The sequence below is a fragment of the Dermacentor albipictus genome, chromosome 4 (assembly GCF_038994185.2).
Source record: "Dermacentor albipictus isolate Rhodes 1998 colony chromosome 4, USDA_Dalb.pri_finalv2, whole genome shotgun sequence".
NCBI classification, from domain to species: Eukaryota; Metazoa; Arthropoda; class Arachnida; order Ixodida; family Ixodidae; genus Dermacentor; species Dermacentor albipictus.
The window spans coordinates 138,802,677-138,821,129 of record NC_091824.1 but is presented as its reverse complement, the minus strand read 5'-3'; the positions used below and the strand labels follow the sequence as shown (position 1 = coordinate 138,821,129).

Below are 18,453 nucleotides of genomic sequence, written 5' to 3'. Positions count from 1 at the left end.
CGGTGTTAGTCAGTCAAGAACTTTATTGAGGTCCTGAGGAGTTTTAAGCCATCTGAAATCCCACGCGGGGAGCTCCTCGGGCCGAAACCGCAGGCGACGACCAAGTCGGGATGGGAACGTGGTAACACTCCGCCAGCTGACAAAACGTCTTTCTTACAAAATGTCCACTGAAATGTTGCAGAATGACGTGTACAAGGCAACGCTTTGGTTCACTAATAATAGAATTGTTGTTAATACCCAAAAACACAACTTCCAATGTTTGTTTTGTCTCTCCATTCAAGACTACTTTAATTAACGTGACTCTCTATTTAGATGAGTCAAACTGTATGTCTTGTAAATGTGCGCCAATCCCATACGTGGACTGTGTGAAACATCTCGGAATCTATTTCGGTAGTAAGTTATCGTGGCAACATCACCTATCACTTGTTTGTTCTAGACTGAGGTCAGCAGCTTGGCTGTTGTTTAATATCAAAAGTTTCGCACCTTTGTCTGTAAAAAAGATTATTGTACATGCATTGGGTTACAGTGTGTTGAGATAAGGTATTACAGTCTTCGGCTTCTGTTCGGATCATTGGAGAAGCAGGGTAGACGGGATTATTAAAAAAAAAATATTCTTAAACATGTTGCCTACAATTCAACATTAAAACGTTGCCTACAAGAGTAATTACAGCTGCAAATATCTTCCGTGAACTTGGTCTACCGAATTTTCATTCATTGCTTATAGAAACAGTTATTGTCAAGCATTTTTGGAATTCCGCATTCAAACAAAAAAAATGGCTGTGGCTTAGGTAAGGTTAAGCCCAGGATGCGAAGCATACTAGCCTTTATTTTAGTTGTTGAACCACTGTTTAGCCTGGTGAACTGCTGTTGCTTGGCTATATTTGGTTCGGCTAGACGAAGAAACAACTCATGCATTACTGCTTCGCCTTCAAGAGTGGAACGCGACAGCGTTCCCGTCGACCCTCCAAGGGGTGTAAGACAATGGGCTACAGGGCAGCGACTACGCGCCCCGCATTGGACGCGGTGAGCGTCGAGCAAAGCAGCGTTCGGCGCGGCAACGAAATGTGCGCCTGAGCAAGAGACGCACGCCTTAGAAACAGCTCGTTTCTAAGGCAACACCGCATTCACTAGAGGCGCTTTTGTACCGCTTTGAAGCATCGTACTCGTGGCTCAGTGGTAGCGTCTCCGTCCCACACTCCGGAGACCCTGGTTCGATTCCCACCCAGCCCGTCTTGCAAGAGTTGAGCCAAAGCCACTTCTCCTCTGTCGTGACGTCACGGTGTCACGTGGTTTCATGGCGACACCGCCGCGCCTGAGGAGCTGGGTTGAGCTCTCGTAATATGCTTCGCATAAAAAGTGGAGCCACAAGAAAACACGTCCGGTAGGTAGTTCCTCGTTCAGCCACAAGGTATGGTGCCGCCCATAGAGTTTCTCACTACATTACCTAGAGGGAAATCTGGCGCTGCTGCGCTGTGGCATGCATGGGAATGCCGGTATATTGTGGATTCGGATTGGCATCGTTCTCGTAGAGACAGGACACCTTGAAGACGCGCTTGGCAAGTACCGTTCCGTCTGTCACAATAATTCATTTTCTACTAGAACAGCACGTGAAAAGCTGCTTTAGCTTTATTATTACGCGAAAACATGTTTTGTTTAACTATAGGAACTTGTTATTGTGTGTACGACTACATGTTACGTAAAAAGTATCAGCGGGCCGCTAAAGTTGGAGGACAGACGACAAGGTTCGCGCTCGCTTTGAAACAGTAGGTCGTCTGTTCTTGCTTTTCTTCGCGTGGTAATGCATCATGGGTGAGTAAAGATGTATTATGCGTGAATGGAAACATTTTATGAAGATGTTACTTTGAGAACGCGTTATTTGCGTAGCCATATCCACGTTTTAGACGAAGCCTCTTACAACACCAGCCAACACGAGCCTCGCAGACACATATACCGTCATTCCCATGACGGCACGGTGCCCCCTTAAGAAACTCGCATAGACGGTGGCGCCAGATTACCCTCTAGGTGTTATAGTGAGAAACTCTATGGTGCCGCCAGACGCTACACGTATGGACGCATACTAACTCTATGTATGGACGACCGGACGCCAAGGTTCATCCTATTTCATCCTACACACCAGCGCTCGTTTCTCCCCTGGCGGAACGATTTCATCTCCAACGGGTGTAGGTTTCCGCCGCCGTCGCGCCCGCGTTCAGTTCGTTCTGCGCGCGAAACGTCTCGTGTTTGCGACGGCGCCTCTTCGGATGACCGGAAATTATTATTGTGTTGTTAACTGTCACGACAGCGATGTAAACACGAAAGGGTTGATTCCACCAGTGAAATTCTGCCGATTCACAAGAAAATGGTACGAAAAATGCAGATGACAGACATGGATTACTGCGGTGCGCCGAGTGAAGTAAACAACTGGCAAACGAAGCGAGCTCGTTCATTGATCACTCCTGAGTGTATGACGGTTTATATATATAAGCCACATGAATTTAATAATTACTCAGTACATAATCCTTTTATTCATATAAAAAACTTTAAGTTGTTCGACGAGCGCTTGTCCTGTCTTCTTTCTCGTGTTACGTTTGTATGTGCGCTGCCCAAGAATGGAAACCGCTTCTGTTGTATGCGCTAGCAATGGCAGAAGTTCACGCGTGCCGAGAAATTGTATGTGTGCACGATGCATTGAAGATGACCGGAGTTCATTCCCGCTTCACCACTGCACCGATCGATCGAGTTATTGGACGATACACGCCCGCGTCTTGGTCGCGCCGGCATTGCTGAAGCAGGAATGATTGCTAATACTTCCAACTTCCGTCACTTGAGCACTGTTAAAAATGGCCAAGCTGTCATTGCTGCCTCTAGTGCATATTGTACGGGACGCACTAGTTAAAGTTGTGTGCACATGTCGTACTTGTGCTGTGCAGCGATATATTTTGTTTATTTCCGCACAGTGTCGATGGAAGTCCGTTGTCGCCATCAGAGACAACACAGATTTGTAGCAAACGTATTGTGAGAAACTGCAAAAATGACTTTAGCTCGTATGTGCCACATCGTATGTGCTGACGATTTTTCCGGCGGCACATACGATGTCGTTCCCAATTACCTACTCAGCGTCACTTACACGGTTAAGCAGACGCTGCCCTTTCGCCGCATTGCAGCCATAAAGATATACGTCAAGCGTACCGATCTTCTTAAAGGCAAATAGAAGCATGTACAGTCGCGGTCAAAAATACGCGGCCCACGGCTCCAGTCGGCGGAGCGGCCGCGAGCCGCACCGCGGCGCTCGCGTCGGCGCTGCGAGAGTTTGCGCTCTGACGACAGGTATCTCCCTCGCTATCTCGAAACAGCTGAGAGATGCACTTGAACTTTATCAACCGTGTTACGTATCCGCCCGAGAGCGAGGGAGATACCTGTCGTCAGAGCGCAAACTCTCGCAGCGCCGACGCGAGCGCCGCGGTGCGGCTCGCGGCCGCTCCGCCGACTGGAGCCGTGGGCCGCGTATTTTTGACCGCGACTGTACAGCCTGTTTCACACTTAGGGGAAAACTCGGAACGTATTGCATCGCGATGCGGCAAGCAATGGAGTCGCGCGGCGGCAGCAGCTCGAGCAGGCGCAGACGCTCGAGGGGCGGAGTCGTGATCTGCGTCGTCTGCTACGGCGGCGCGCGCTGGCCGCATTGTCGGGAAGTGTGCTAATACTGCCAGGGGCAGTGCACCGATTTCATCGGTAGTTCGGGAACTGAGCTGATATTCTTTACTAAACGTTGTGCGTCGCCAAACTCTGAGCATTCATTGGCGATAAAAGAGTTCCACAAACTTCTTTTGACAGCATGCTTCGTTTGTTCTTTACCCGCCGTGGTTGCTCAGTGGCTATAGTGTTGCGCTGCTGAGCCCGAGGTCGCGGGATCGAACCCCGGCCACGGCGGCTGCATTTCGATGGGGGTGAAAACACCCGTGTACTTAGATTTAGGTGCACGTTAAACAACCCCAGGCGGTCGAAATTTCCGGAGTCCTCCACTACGGCGTGCGTCATAATCAGAAAGTGGTTTTGGCACGTAAAAACCCCATAATAATAATAATCGTTTGTTCTTTCGAAAGGCCGGGGTACTGAGCGCGTGCACGTATATTTCCTCACTGTGTGTGCTACCGTAATAAGCAGCGACAAGACGCACCAAGATGTGCGCGCAACGTGCTCAGTCTTTGTTTGACTCAAAAAGAAAACAAAGCACTCAACAATGATAACTATGGGGGTCGAACACGATAAAACAAACGGATACGATTAAAGGAATGTTTTAGGTTAAGACAATGAGCTGGAAGTGATTTTGCTCGACAATCATTCGCTACACCAGACAGACCCTGCTCGCCGGTGGGGAATTGGACACGTCACGCTCGGAACTTCAGTTAGTATCTCGTCATGTCACAAGCGGCAACGATGATAGCGCTCATCCTGGAAGGCAGTGAAGTGTAAAATGACTTGATCAAGGATGTGTTCATTCGCAGCACGTCTCAGTCGCTGACGATGGTGGATCGAATCCTATCCGCGGGCGACTGATAGAGGGGATGGTGCGGCAGCGATACTTTCAACGACCCCAGACATTTTAAATGATGTTGGCGCCCGGGGATTGAGGCGGCCACTCCAAGAGAGTGACTGCGCGCTGCTCTTCCAGCAGTTCTTGCACAACACGAGCAGTGTGGATCGGCCACCTATCGCGTTAGAATATATAGTCGCCTTCCAGAAACGGGCCGTCAAGAATGTATGGAATCAGTACGTAATCTATGACTGCCCTGCAGCGATGAACTTACCTTCGAGCCGTATCAGTGGGCGTCGCACAACGCTTAGTAAAAAATACCGGCTCATTTCACGCAGTAACGATGAGATCGGCGCCCTGCAACCAAGGAGGATACATAAAAATTGCCTGGAAATATGTATCCTCCTTGCCTGCAACTGACAGTATAGAACGCTTCCCGACAGCGCGCGCCGCCGTAGCAGACGACGCCGTTCAAGATCCCGCCCCTCGAGCACCTGCGCGAGCTGCTGCCGCCGCCTGACTCAAGCGTTCGCCGCATCACGATGCAATGCGCTCCGAGTTTGTAAAACAGACAGTACATCACCCTTCGAATGAAGTGTCCACGCGCACACACGTAGGCACACACCGCGCGCGGCACGACACGTGCCCAAACACGCGCAGTGCAGGAGGCAATCAAGGCGGTGCGAACGAGAGGTGGGAGAGGGGTACCACCCGCTAATAGAATTTTGCTTCGCATGCGGCGCTCTCAACGCCTAGAGTTATATGCTGCCAAGGGTAGCAGAGTTGCGCGTAGGTCCGCCATCTTGCCTGAGAAGCAACCAAATCTATGCGGCGAAGCCGCACTCCGTTTTTGCAGGCGGCATGCCTACCGTATCGTCGATCGACCGTGGGCGCTTTTGCATCGCTTGTGTACTGCTTTTCCGCCTGATCGCAAACAAAGCGCATCGAAACAGCTGACTGCCTAAGATCATCAAGAAAAAGGCGCCAAGATCGGTCCCCACCGAAGCTTAGGCCTAGCGTATCCGCCAAGTCCGTCTGCGCGCTCTCGATGCGCCTAGGCTCAGGAATCACGAAGTCTAACAAGGATAAATCACTCTATATTTCAGCTTTCGCATCGGTGTTCTTATATAAACCATTTTTTCATGTTTACAGTGCCAGCACAAGTAGCGATGAGCGCCGATGTGACGCGTCATAAACACAGGTATGTATGTACTGTCGCTGAAGGCTCCCGGCACTAGCCTGCGCTTCTCTGACGAAGATATATGACTAGACCGACGTGTCGACTGAAAGGCATTACTGAACTAAGAAAACGTTGCATATCCTTTGCGTGAAGAACAAGAAACAGCTATCCAAATCAGTAGTAACAGCCCATACAGCGTCCCGGGTCGGCGGTTCATTTAGGACTTTTTTTTCGAAGTTAAAATGTCAGTCGCAAGTGAAAATCGATGTTGTGGAACTTCCGAGCATGCTACTGAATGCGGACAGCAAAATTTTCTTTGAGGTACAGGCGTGAGATTTAGTTGCTGGGCATCTACCATGACTAAGCGAGGCGTATCTCTGTGAAACTGAAACTGCTTCTCGATCCTTGACATGGCAAATTATCCGTTCGTGTTCGCCTCCTGGCGTGGCGTAATGGTAACGTACCGGGCGCCGAGGTCCGAAGATCTAAAGCCCCTGCATCTACGCGCCACCGCCGTAGATGCAGGGGCTTTACGAAGATCGAATGAATGAATGAATGAATGAATGAATGAATGAATGAATGAATGAATGAATGAATGAATGAGCTAACATTTGTTTACTCTAGTTAAAACGAATGAAGTTGAAGTAAATGTTATGGCGCAAAAAAAGTTCGGGAGGTTAATTTCACCATCGCTGATTTAATATTTCTTTCAGCGTTTCTATGTTTCATGTTGGAGCTTTTTCATTTTTACGTTTTTTTATTGCACCAAAACGATTTCCATTGATTTCTGTATTCCAAAAAAACACATACGGTGTCCAGGCGCCGCGTTAGAGCTATTTTTCTCACCAGTACCCAGCGCCTCCGAGTACGCCGCGCCTGCTCAGCGCCCCAGCATTCAGCGCGTGGCACTGGACCCATAATCCGGCGCTGCACTGAACACTGAATACTTGGTACTGGGTTTTGCATTAGGGATACCAGCTTATGTGCCAAAGCGCTCAACGTGTAGGCAGTCTAAAATATTACTGGTGAGTCAGTATTTCGGCACTGGTACCCCATTAGACTTGTAGAAACGTACCCACCTAGCAGGCCCTGAATATCAGCCACACTGGATATCAGCCACACCAGCAAGTGCCACTTCGTTATGTGACTTTTCACTGCAGGGATTCCAAAAGTAACCTTCTGTGGAAGTGTAGTGAAAGTTTTTCTCTCCCAGGATTGACATAGCTACATACATGGCTACATAGCTAGCTCTCCGCAGCTATATAGTCCGCAGCTAGCCGGATTTGCTTTGAATTTGACTGGCGATAACTTGTGTCAATCCAGTTCGCTGCAGCGGCGGCGTCGAGAAATACAAAAATTGGCCCGAGCATCTGCTTCTCCGCAATGCACGGTTGCTTGACTACCACGTGATGACACTCTGCCAATAGAGGCGCTAGCGGCGAGATGAAGCAGATGCGCAACTCTGCTACCTTTGGCAGCATATAAAATTCTATCAACGCTAGCGCAGCAGCGCCGCTCTCGGTGCCGTTCTTGTCCATGTGCCGGACATATTTAACAAATTACCAGATGAAATTTTTAATGCGACATCGAAAAGCACGCTGAAAGAAATATTAAATCAGCGATGGTGAAATTAACCTCCCGAACTTTTTTTGCGCCATAATATTTACTTCAACTTCATTCGTTTTAACTAGAGTAAACAAATGTTAGCTTGTTCTTCTCTGTTTTTTCATTCATTTTATTTATTCTCCATGTCTCATTAATTTATGTTTTTTTTTCTTTTTCGCCATGTGTATCATATTCATAGGCACGGTCCTACAAGCCAACTGACGCCTAGACCGGTCTGTTTATGTGGTTTTGTGTTTTCGATGGCAATTATTATAATTATCATTATTATTATTATTATTATTATTAGTAGTAGTAGTAGTAGTAGTAGTAGTAGTAGTAGTAGTAGCAGTAGTATTATTAATATTATTATTGTTGTTGCTGTTGTTCCATATAGTCGGCACTCATGGTATTGCGTTACACTTCGTCTATAGCGCTGTGTTTTCATCTCCTCTGTTGTCCCGCGCGCTCTTTTGCGCTTTGCTTCAGTTTTAATTCGTTGCGACCATGCGACAAACCAAGAAGCATGGCCTTCGAGATTCGCTAACCGAAGTACCCCGTTAAAGATTCTTTAAGGTCCATTTCATTCCTAATATTAATACATATATTTAGTATTAAAGATAGAATAGATTACTGCGTGTATTAGAGGCGTCCGTGCCTGAGTAAATACAATAGTAAATCGATTATAAATGGATGGTGTCGAAAACATGGTTGCCATGATGTGTTTTTTTTTTTTCGGGGGGGGGGCGGAGGGGGGCCCTCAACTTTTTGCTCGTAAAAGCAAAGCCTTTGAGATTCGCACCCGTAAGTCCAATGGAGCAGTCATATGGTGTAGCAGTCAGCGACCCAATATGCAAATCGAACCGCTGAGCGACAGCTTGCTTGAATAATCAGCCTCGAAGGCTACTTTTTATTTATTTATTTTTGTTCATGGCGGGTGGCGAAAGTTATATGTGGGGAGGAAAATTCCCTGATCCCTAGCTCCTTCTGCCCTTCTGCTTCCTTTATGTAGGTACAGTAAGAACGGCACCGAGAGCGGCGCTGCTGCGCCGGCGTTCAGAGCGCCGCATGCGAAGCAAAATTCTATTAGCGGGTGGTACACCTCTCTCATCTCTCGTTCGCGCCGCCTTGATTGCCTCCTGCACTGCGCGTGTTTGAGCACGTTTCGTGCCGCGCGCGGTGTGTGCCTACGTGTGTGCGCGTGGACATTTCCTTCGAAGGGTGGTGTACAATCTGTGTCACATTTAGGGGAAAACTCGGAGCGCACTGAGTCGCGATGCGGCCAGCGCTTGAGTCAGGCGGCGGCAGCAACTCGCGCAGGTGCTCGAGAGGCGGGATCTTGAACGGCGTCGTCTGCTACGGCGGCGCGCGCTGGTCGCATTGTCGGGAAACGTTCTACTGTCACGTGCATGGCGCCGATCTCATCGTTACTGCGTGAAATGAGCCGGTATTCTTTACTAAGCGCTGCAGGGCAGTCATAGACGACGTATTAATTCCATACATTCTTGACGGCCCGTTTCTGGAAGGCGACTATATATTCTAACGCGATAGATCGCCGATCCACACTGCTCGTGTTGTGTAAGAATTGCTAGAAGAGCGTGCAGTCACCTCTTGGAGCGGCCGCCTCAATCCCCGAGCGCCAACATTATTTAAAATGTCTGGGGCTCGCTGAAAGTATCGCTGGCGCACCATCCCCTCTATCAGTCGCCCGAGGATAGGCTTCGATCCACCATCGTCAGCGACTGAGACGTGCTGCGAATGAACACATCCTTGATCAAGTCATTTTACACTTCACTGCCTTCCAGGATGAGCGCTGTCATCGCTGCCGCTGGGGACATGACGAGATACTAACTGAAGTTCCGAGCTTGACGTGTCCAATTCCCCGCCGGCGGGCAGGGTCTGTCTGGTGTAGCGAATGATTGTCGAGCAAAATCACTTCCAGCTCATTGTCTGAACCTAAAACATTCATTTAATCGTATCCGTTTGTTTCATCGTGTTCGACTCCCATAGTCATCATTGTTGAGTGCTTTGTTTTCCTTTCGAGTCAAACAAAGACTGAGCAGGTTGCGCGCACCTCTTGGTGCGTCTTGTCGCTGCTTATTACGGTAGCACACACAGTGAAGAGATACGTGCACTGCCCCTGACACTAGCACCCTTCCCGACAATGCGGCCAGCGCGCGCCGCAGTAGCAGACGACGCAGATCACGACTCCGCCCCTCGAGCGTCTGCGCCTGCTCGAGTTGCTGCCGCCGCACGACTCCATTGCTTGCCGCATCGCGATGCAATAAGTTCCGAATTTTCCCCTAAGTGTGAGACCGACTGTACACACTTCTATTTGCCTTTAAGAAGATCGGTACACTTGACGATTATTTTTATGGCTGTAATGCGGCGAAAGGGCAGCGTCTGCTTAACCATGTAAGTGACGCTGAGCAGGTGATAGGAAACGACATCGTATGTACCACCGGAAAAATCGTCAGCGCATACGACGCGGCGCATACAAACGGCACGTACGAGCTAAAGTCATTTTTGCAGTTTCTCACGATATTTTTGCTACAAATCCGTGTTGTCTCTGATGGCGACAACGGACTTCCATCGACACTGTGCGGAAATAAACAAAATATATCGCTGCACAGCACAAGTACGACATGTGCACACAACTTTAACTAGTGCGTCCCGTACAATATGCACTAGAGGCAGCAATGACAGCTTGGCCATTTTTAACAGTGCTCAAGTGACGGAAGTTGGAAGTATTAGCAATCATTCCTGCTTCAGCAATGCCGGCGCGACCAAGACGCGGGCGTGTATCGTCCAATAACTCGATCGATCGGTGCAGTGGTGAAGCGGGAATGAACTCCGGTCATCTTCAATGCATCGTACACACATACAATTTCTCGGCACGCGTGAACTTCTGCCATTGCTAGCGCATACAACAGAAGCGGTTTCCATTCTTGGGCAGCGCACATACAAACGTAACACGAGAAAGAAGACAGGACAAGCGCTCGTCGAACAAATTAAAGTTTTTGTATGAATAAAAGGATTATGTACTGAGTAATTATTAAATTCATGTGGCTTACATATATAAACCGTCATACACTCAGGAGGGATCAATGAACGAGCTCGCTTCGTTTGCCAGTTGTTTACTTCGCTCGGCGCACTGCAGTAATCCATGTCTGTCGTCTGCTTTCTTCGTACCATATTCTTGTGAATCGGCAGAATTTCACTGGTGGCATCAACCCTTTTGTGATGTTATTGGGGCCGGATCACTCCAGAAAAAGGGAGAAGCAGCACGCGAAAACAAAAACACACATCAGACTTGTATTGACGTACGCGACACAGATAACGGCACACACACGTGAGAATGTCCCAAAATGCCTCATAGGCGACATGCACTATATCTATGGATCGGTGGATTATGATTGGCCTACAGTTCCGGCGGAAGCGTGGGTCGCCGTGTATGAGACCTCGTTGAACCGATGCCGGCCAGCGGGGTCGGACAACAGTGTCGGCCGGCGGGTCGGACAGCCGTGTAGGACGGCTGGGTCGGACAGCTGGATCGGACGGCCGGGTCGGACAGCTGGGTCGGACAGCCGGGTTGGACTACCGGGTCGGACCGCCTCGCGGGCCGCAGTCACCGGGTCGCGTCCACAGCTGGCGGGGTAGCCCTGTGGCCGCTCACCCGAACGCTCGAGCGCCCCGGTTCCGGACCGCCAGCCCTCCTGGCAGGCACGTACCCAGGATTTTTTTTCGGGGGGGGAGGGGGGGGGGCCCACCGGCCTCCACAATCATCATCATCATCATCATCATCATCATCATCAGCCTGTTTTTGTCTACTGCAGGACGAAGGCCTCTCCCTGCGATCTCCAATTACCCGTGTCCTGCGCCAACCGATTCCAACTAGCGCCCGCAAATTTCCTAATTTCATCGCTCCACCTAGTGTTTTGTCGTCCTCGATAGCGTTTCCCTCCGCTTGGTACCCACTCGGTAACCCTAAAGCCTGTTTCACATGCAAGCGAAAATGCTCGCGAATCCTGCCGCCGCACCGTGGAAATCTATTTCGAGCGGCGGCGGCGGCACCAGCGGCGGGAGCGGCGTGGTTCGGGCAAGTTCGAATTTCATCGCAGCGGCAGAGCGACAACACCGCTTCCGAACAGTCCGCCTCGACACGTGACCATTGGAGGACTAGTGCGCGAAAGCCTGCGCATAGGACGATGTTTTTTCACTTGCTACACGTGGTACAGGCAACATGCAAAGAGAGCTTTTCAACGAATTGTTAATTGCTAAGCGCAGGATATGTATTTATAAGATAAAAATTTGAGAGGCAGGGACAAAGCAATGCTTTTGTTGGTAGTCAAAAACTAGCAAAACTGGCTGAAAGTCCGGTGTTTTTTGGCAGCAACATTGCTATTCGCAGCGGCGGAAAACGCGCGGCGGCAATGCATGTGAAACGAAACCTCGCGAAAAGCTTCGCAGTGGCGCGCCGCTGTTCGCTCCATTCGCTCAATCGCTTGCAAGTGAAACGGGCTTAATGGTCCAACGGTTATCTAACCAGCGCATTACATGACCTGCCCAGTTACACTTTTTCCTCTTGATGTCAATTAGAATACCGTCTATACCCGTTCGCTCTCTGATCCAAACCGCTCTCTTTCTCTCTCTTAACGTCATGCCTAGCAATCTTCGTTCGATCACTCTTTATGCGGTCCTTAACTTGCTCTCAAGTCTCTGCCCCATATGTCAGCACTGGCAAAATGCACTGATTGCACACCTTACTTTTCAATAATAATGGTAAGCTTCCAGTCAGGAGCTGGCAATGTCTGCCGTATGCGATCCAACCTATTTTTTATTCTTCTGTGAATTTCCTTCTCATGATCAGGGTTCCCTGTGATTAATTGACCTAGGTAAACGTACTCCTTCACAGTCTCTAGTAGCCGACTGGCGATCCTGATCTCTTGTTACTTTGCCCGGCTATTTATCATTATCTTCATCTTCTGCATAATAATATTCAACCCCACTCTTACAGTCTCTCTGTTAAGGTCTCCAATCATTTGTCGTAACTCGTCTACATTGTTGTTGAATAGAACAATGTCATCGGCAAACCGAAGGTTGCTGAGATATCTGCCGTCGATCTTTACTCCTAAGCCTTTCCAGTTTAATAGCTTGAATTCTTCTAAGCACGCAGTGAATAGCTTTGGAGAAATTGCTGACGAATTGCATAATGCTGACCGATGAACAGCTGCCAAGTCTCAACATTGATCCGGCGGCGCTTTAGGAATGTGTGAGAAGTGGTGGCGTGGGTGGGGAGGGGGGGGGGGTATGCCACTTGATTTCGGGGGGGGCCCGGGCCCCCCCGGGCCCCCCCCTCCCCCCTGGGTACGTGCCTGCCTCCTGGACCAGTGCCCAGCGGAAGAGCGGGGCGAGGTAACCTCCCAACGGGCGACAGTGTTGCTTCAGGGGTGGCGTATTGGCGCGGTCGGCGATAGCTCCTATGGGCCAGACGCCCAGCGAGGAAGCTGTTTTCCGTCGACCGCCGAACCTCGCGCAATGCTCATGCCACGGGCCACGGGCCACACTCTCTCGCGCCACGCTTTTCGAGGCGCCACTGTCGACGCTCCCAAATCGGCGTCGATGATGATGATGGTTCTCTCGCGGGTATTTGCAAAGAGTCGGTGTCCTCTTCGCCCCCGCACGGCGCACTGCCTTCCTATGTTTATGCTTTCCACTCCCGCGTACCATATATTATGACAATACCCCCCTTTTCGAGAAAGTTGTTTACAACTATTCTACACAAGGACGCGGGATGAGAAACAGAAAAGGAAAATTGTCACGTACGGTTGTGCAATTGTTCATATGGGCACATGACACATTGTTCACAGGGCATTGCGCTCAGTTAAATAGCACAGGTCTGTTCGCTTTCAAATAAGACTAAGCTCTTGAGTGGTCGCATTGTCCAATCACATTTTGTTATATAACATGTGATTACGCGCGACTCAAGTAGTCAGCTCCGACATTGTCACAACCTTTTATATAGTGAACAGTAAAGGAGTACTCCTGTAAAATGAGACTCCAACGCAACACTCTGTTGTTGACGTGCTTGGCGGAATTTAAGTACTGTAAGGGTTGGTGATCTTACTGAACAACAAAAGGCTTGCCATATAGGTAAATGTGAAATTTTTGTACAGCCCAAACGAGTGCTAAACATTCCCGTTCAATTGTCGAATACCGAGTTTCTCGAGGTAATAAGTTACGACTAGCGTAAGCAACAGGGTGCAGCAACTGGTCGTCTCCTATTTGGAGCAATACTGCGCCCAGGCTTGTGTTGGACGCGTCCGTGCGCAGTACGAACTCTTTCGAAAGGTTGGGAGCAAGGAGGATGGGAGCCTAACTGAGCTTGCTCTTTAGTGTCGTGAACGCTTCTTCTTGAGTGGGGCCCCACACAACAGTACTGTTTTGTCCTTTCTTTGTAAGGTCCGTCAACGGCTTGGTCAGTTCGGGATAAACTTCCTGTAGTAGCCGGTCAGGCCAAGAGATGACTGCACTGCTTTCTTGTTGGTAGGACGCTTCGTAGCAAGAATCTTGTCTAGTGTTTTGAGAAGTGGTTCAACTTTAGACTTCCCAATCCGATGACCCAGGAATGTTATGCTGCTCTCTCCTATTTCGCATTTACTTGGCTTGATTGTGAGGTTGGCTTGTTTGATTTTCTAAAAGACTTGTCTGAGGGTATCTATGTGTTCTTGCCATGTATCGGTGGCAACGACAACGTCATCGAAATAATGATGGACGTTCGCCAAGCCTCCCAGTACGGATATCGTGAGGCGCGCAAATACTGCAGGGGCCGTTTTAATACCAAACGGCATGTAGATGAAGTGGTAGAGCCCAGACGTGCTGGAGAACGCAGTTTTTTCTCGACTTTCGGTAGACATGGGGACTTGCCAATATCCCTTAGTGAAGTCAAACTTGGAGAAAAACTTCTTTTGACCCACAAACGCAAGTACTACATCAATACGTGGTATTGGCTCGCAATCCGGGATGAGTATCTTATTTAGTTCCCTGAAGTCGACGCACAGCCGAATAGTGTTGTCCGGTTTCTTTACGACTACAATTGGCGCGTGGAACGGCGACTTTGATCTCTCAATGACACCCATTTTCAACATCTCGTGTACTTCTTTTTCGACACTTTCCTGCAAAGCAAGGGGTATAGGGTACTGCAGAACGTGCACTGGTTTATCAGTGGTTAGACGAAGCGAACATTCGAAGAGCGCAGTTTTCCCTGGTATGTCAGAAAAAATGTCTGCATACATTTTAAATAACTCCTGTATTTCCTGAGTTTGTTCATCCGTAAGAGTTGTTGCCAACTTATCGTCAGTAGAAAACTGTGTTCGATGAAGGCTCAAGACAAGCATTTGCTTCACTTCGTCCTCGTCACCTTCGGATGACCTTTCGTTGACCTCTGCAACAACAGAGACTTGGTGTGCTTTTGCAGGATTCCGCTCCTCGTACTTCTTGAGCATATATATATGAAAGATCTTGTTCTTTCCAGAAACTCCAATTACATAATCAACGTCATTTTTCCGTTCCTTAACCTAGAATGGTCCTTCCCATTGCATTAAAAGCTTGTTCGAGTCAGTTGGCAACAAAATTAGCACTTTGTCGCCTGGATATAATTTCCTAGGGCGACTTTTCTTGTCATAGTAAGTTTTTTGTTTGTCGCGAGCTTTCTCTAGCTGATTATGTGTAATCTTGCATGTTTCCTCTAGGCGATTGCGCAAATCAAAGACATAAGTGTATGTCGTTCGCGTTTCTCCATCCAATTCCTCGTTCGTCCACAGTTCTCGTAATACCGTAAACGGTCCTCGAACGTGCCGGCCGTAAGTGAGCTGAAAGGGAGAGAATCCGAGGCTTGCCTGCGGCACTTCTCTATATGCAAAAAGCAGAGGAGCAAGGTATCTGTCCCAAGATGGCGGTCTCTCTTGGCACATTCTCTTTAGCATCATCTTTAGAGTGCCGTTAAACTTCTCGACGAGACCATTCGCCATCGCATGGTAGGGTGTCGTCTTGAGTAGCTTTACTGAGAGTAATCGACTAACCTCTTTCATTGATTCTGAGATAAAGCTTGCTCCTTGGTCCGTGACTATTTCTTTTGGCAAGCCGACGCGAGAAAAGATCTCGATCAGCGCTTCTGCAACATGAACTGCGTCGATTGCAGGGAGTGCCACAGCATCTGGATAACGAGTCGCAAAGTCGATTAACGTAAGAACGTATCGGTTCCCGCGGTCCGACTTTGGTGAAAATGGCCCGATTAAATCAACAGCGACCCTTTCAAAAGGTGTATGGATCAAAGGCATGTTGCCCAGAGGAGCGACTCCTACTTTCCCTTTAGGGGTTGTCCTTTGGCATTGGTCGCATGACTTCACGAAGCGTTTGACGTCTCCGTGTACATCTAGCCAATAGAATTCTTGTAGGACGCGATCAGTTGTCCTCTTGATACCTTGGTGTCCTGCCATGATGCTCTCATGTGCCACTTCTAATATGCCAGATCTAAATGCTTTTGGTATGACCACCTGCTTAAAGGTTCTGCCAGTGGCCAGGCGGTAAAGGCGATATAGCAATCCTTTTTCTTTGACGAATTCGTAGCTGTGCCCCTTTCCAAAATTAAACGACTTGCTCACTTTGGCGAAACTATGTTTCAGCGTCGGGTCTTTGCGCTGTTCTTCAATGAGTTGGTCTTTTGTTACGTCACGTAAGACAATTGTTGGAACGCGCAAGGGACGAATCTTGCCTTGTTCTTGTTTTTCAATTTTTGCTTCAGCCACGCTCGATACATGGTGAGGCTTCCTAGGCGCCTTATTACGCTTCATCCCTATCGACGACGACTCCTCGTTGGGAGCATCGCGGGGTTTCCAGTCAGAGTCTGGATCATATGGTCCTCTGACGCCTGGAAGATTTCCCAGAACGAGGTCGTAGAGGGGCTCGTCCATACATGTCACTGTTAACTTGCCTGAAAAATACGGCGTGTTCACTTGTACGACAGCTTCAGGCAGGTAACTTGTTGAGCCGTCCAGAAGAACAACGTTGTTCGTTCTTCCCGTCATATACATCTCTGGAACGAGTTCTCGTTTGACAATTGCGGTATTACAACCGGTGTCTCGTAGTACACGAACACTTCTTCCCAGCAGCCGGCCTTCCACCACTGGCATCCCGTCGATGAGGAAAGTTACAGCAGTCCCAGGGTTCTTGTCCTCGCTGTCACTTGATTGGCGAGTCTTCTTTCCTGGATGCTTTGATTCTTTCACTGGACGAGTCCGGACTGGTCGAGATTTGGTGAATGCACACGCAGAACTTGGTTTGTTGTCCCCGTACCGAGTTCGGCAATTTCCAGCTGTATGTCCCGTTCTGTCGCACAACTCACACTTCAGCATACGCTTAGGTGGGGCACGGCAGTCAGGAGCCACATGTCCAAACCGATGACAAAGGGTGCACATAAGTTGCGGTTTCCTGGGAGCTTCAATGTTTTTTCCCACCAGAATCCTTTGTGTTATCGGGACCCTTTCCTAGGTTTGTCCAGTTCTGCGCTTCAAGAAAGCGATCCGTCAAGCTAGCAAGTTCGTCAAGGGATTTGCACTCTCGCACCTTCAAGAAAATGACTAGCTTTGGCTCACAACAATGCAGAAACTGTTCAGAGATCATGTGATCTCGTAGACCTTCATATGTTTTAGGCACAGTAGCCATCTCAATCCAGCCCTCTACTGCTCGTGCTTTACGAAACTTTTCTTGGTAGCCTTGAGCCGTGAATTGAAACTTTTGTAGCAAAGCTTTCTTTACCTTCGGGTAATCTAATGAATCGGTGGCAGTCATCCGACCGATCACAGTTAACGCTTCCCCAGTCAGACACATGCTCAAAGCAAGAGCCCATTTTTCTTGTGGCCAGTCCTGCCCTGTTGCTACGCGCTCAAATCGCTGTATATACGCGTGTAAGTCATCGCGTTTCTCGTCGAACAAAGGAAGTAACTTCTGTGGAGTGAGGGATGACGAGGAGGTGCTGGGCGCAGTCAAAATTTCCGCAGCCGCTGCCGGCACATTACGAGCTCCTTCCTGAAGCTGCAGCTTTAGCTGGAGGATCTCGCGCTGCCTCTCGTCAGCTTCCTTGATTGCCTCTCGCTCCGCAGCTCTCTCGTCCCTTTGTTTTGCCTGTTCGGCCTCAATCCACCTGCGAAGTTCTGCGCCTGACAATCCTATTTGGAGTCCAATCGCCGTGATTTTCTCTAAATCCATGGTGCCGTCTACTAATGTGTGTCTGCGCTCAAGCGAAACTGCCCCCTTTCACTGTATTTACGAGTGAATCCTGGCAGGCTCGCCAGTTTGTGATGTTATTGGGGCCGGATCACTCCAGAAAAAGGGAGAAGCAGCACGCGAAAACAAAAACACACATCAGACTTGTATTGACGTACACGACACAGATAACGGCACACACACGTGACAATGTCCCAAAATGCCTCATAGGCGACATGCACTATATCTATGGATCGGTGGATTATGATTGGCCTACAGTTCCGGCGGAAGCGTAGGTCGCCGTGTATGAGACCTCGTTGAACCGATGCCGGCCAGCGGGGTCGGACAACAGTGTCGGCCGGCGGCTCGGACAGCCGTGTAGGACGGCTGAGTCGGACAGGTGGATCGGACGGCCGGGTCGGACAGCTGGGTCGGACAGCCGGGTTGGACTACCGGGTCGGACCGCCTTGCGGGGCTCAGGTAGCCGGCCGCAGTCACCGGGTCGCGTCCACAGCTGGCGGGGTAGCCCTGTGGCCGCTCACCCGAACGCTCGAGCGCCCCGGTTCCGGACCGCCAGCCCTCCTGGACCAGTGCCCAGCGGAAGAGCGGGGCTTGGTAACCTCCCAGCGGGCGACAGTGTTGCTTCAGGGGTGGCGAATTGGCGCGGTCGGCGATAGCTCCTATGGGCCAGACGCCCAGCGAGGAAGCTGTTTTCCGTCGACCGCCGAACCTCGCGCAATGCTCATGCCACGGGCCACGGGCCACACTCTCTCGCGCCACGCTTTTCGAGGCGCCACTGTCGACGCTCCCAAATCGGCGTCGATGATGATGATGGTTCTCTCGCGGGTATTTGCAAAGAGTCGGTGTCCTCTTC

At 49.6% G+C, this 18,453-nt stretch overlaps 1 long non-coding RNA gene across 1 annotated transcript in view; it reads right to left on the bottom strand.

The window, feature by feature from the left end:
- Positions 1–18,439, bottom strand: part of LOC135895789 (uncharacterized) — a 30,475-nt gene extending 12,036 nt beyond the window's left edge. Inside the window, exon 1 of the long non-coding RNA XR_010562477.1 lies at positions 17,857–18,439. This is a non-coding gene — a long non-coding RNA (uncharacterized lncRNA). The remainder of the gene's footprint in view (positions 1–17,856) is intronic.
- Between the last annotated feature and the right edge of the window lie 14 nt (positions 18,440–18,453).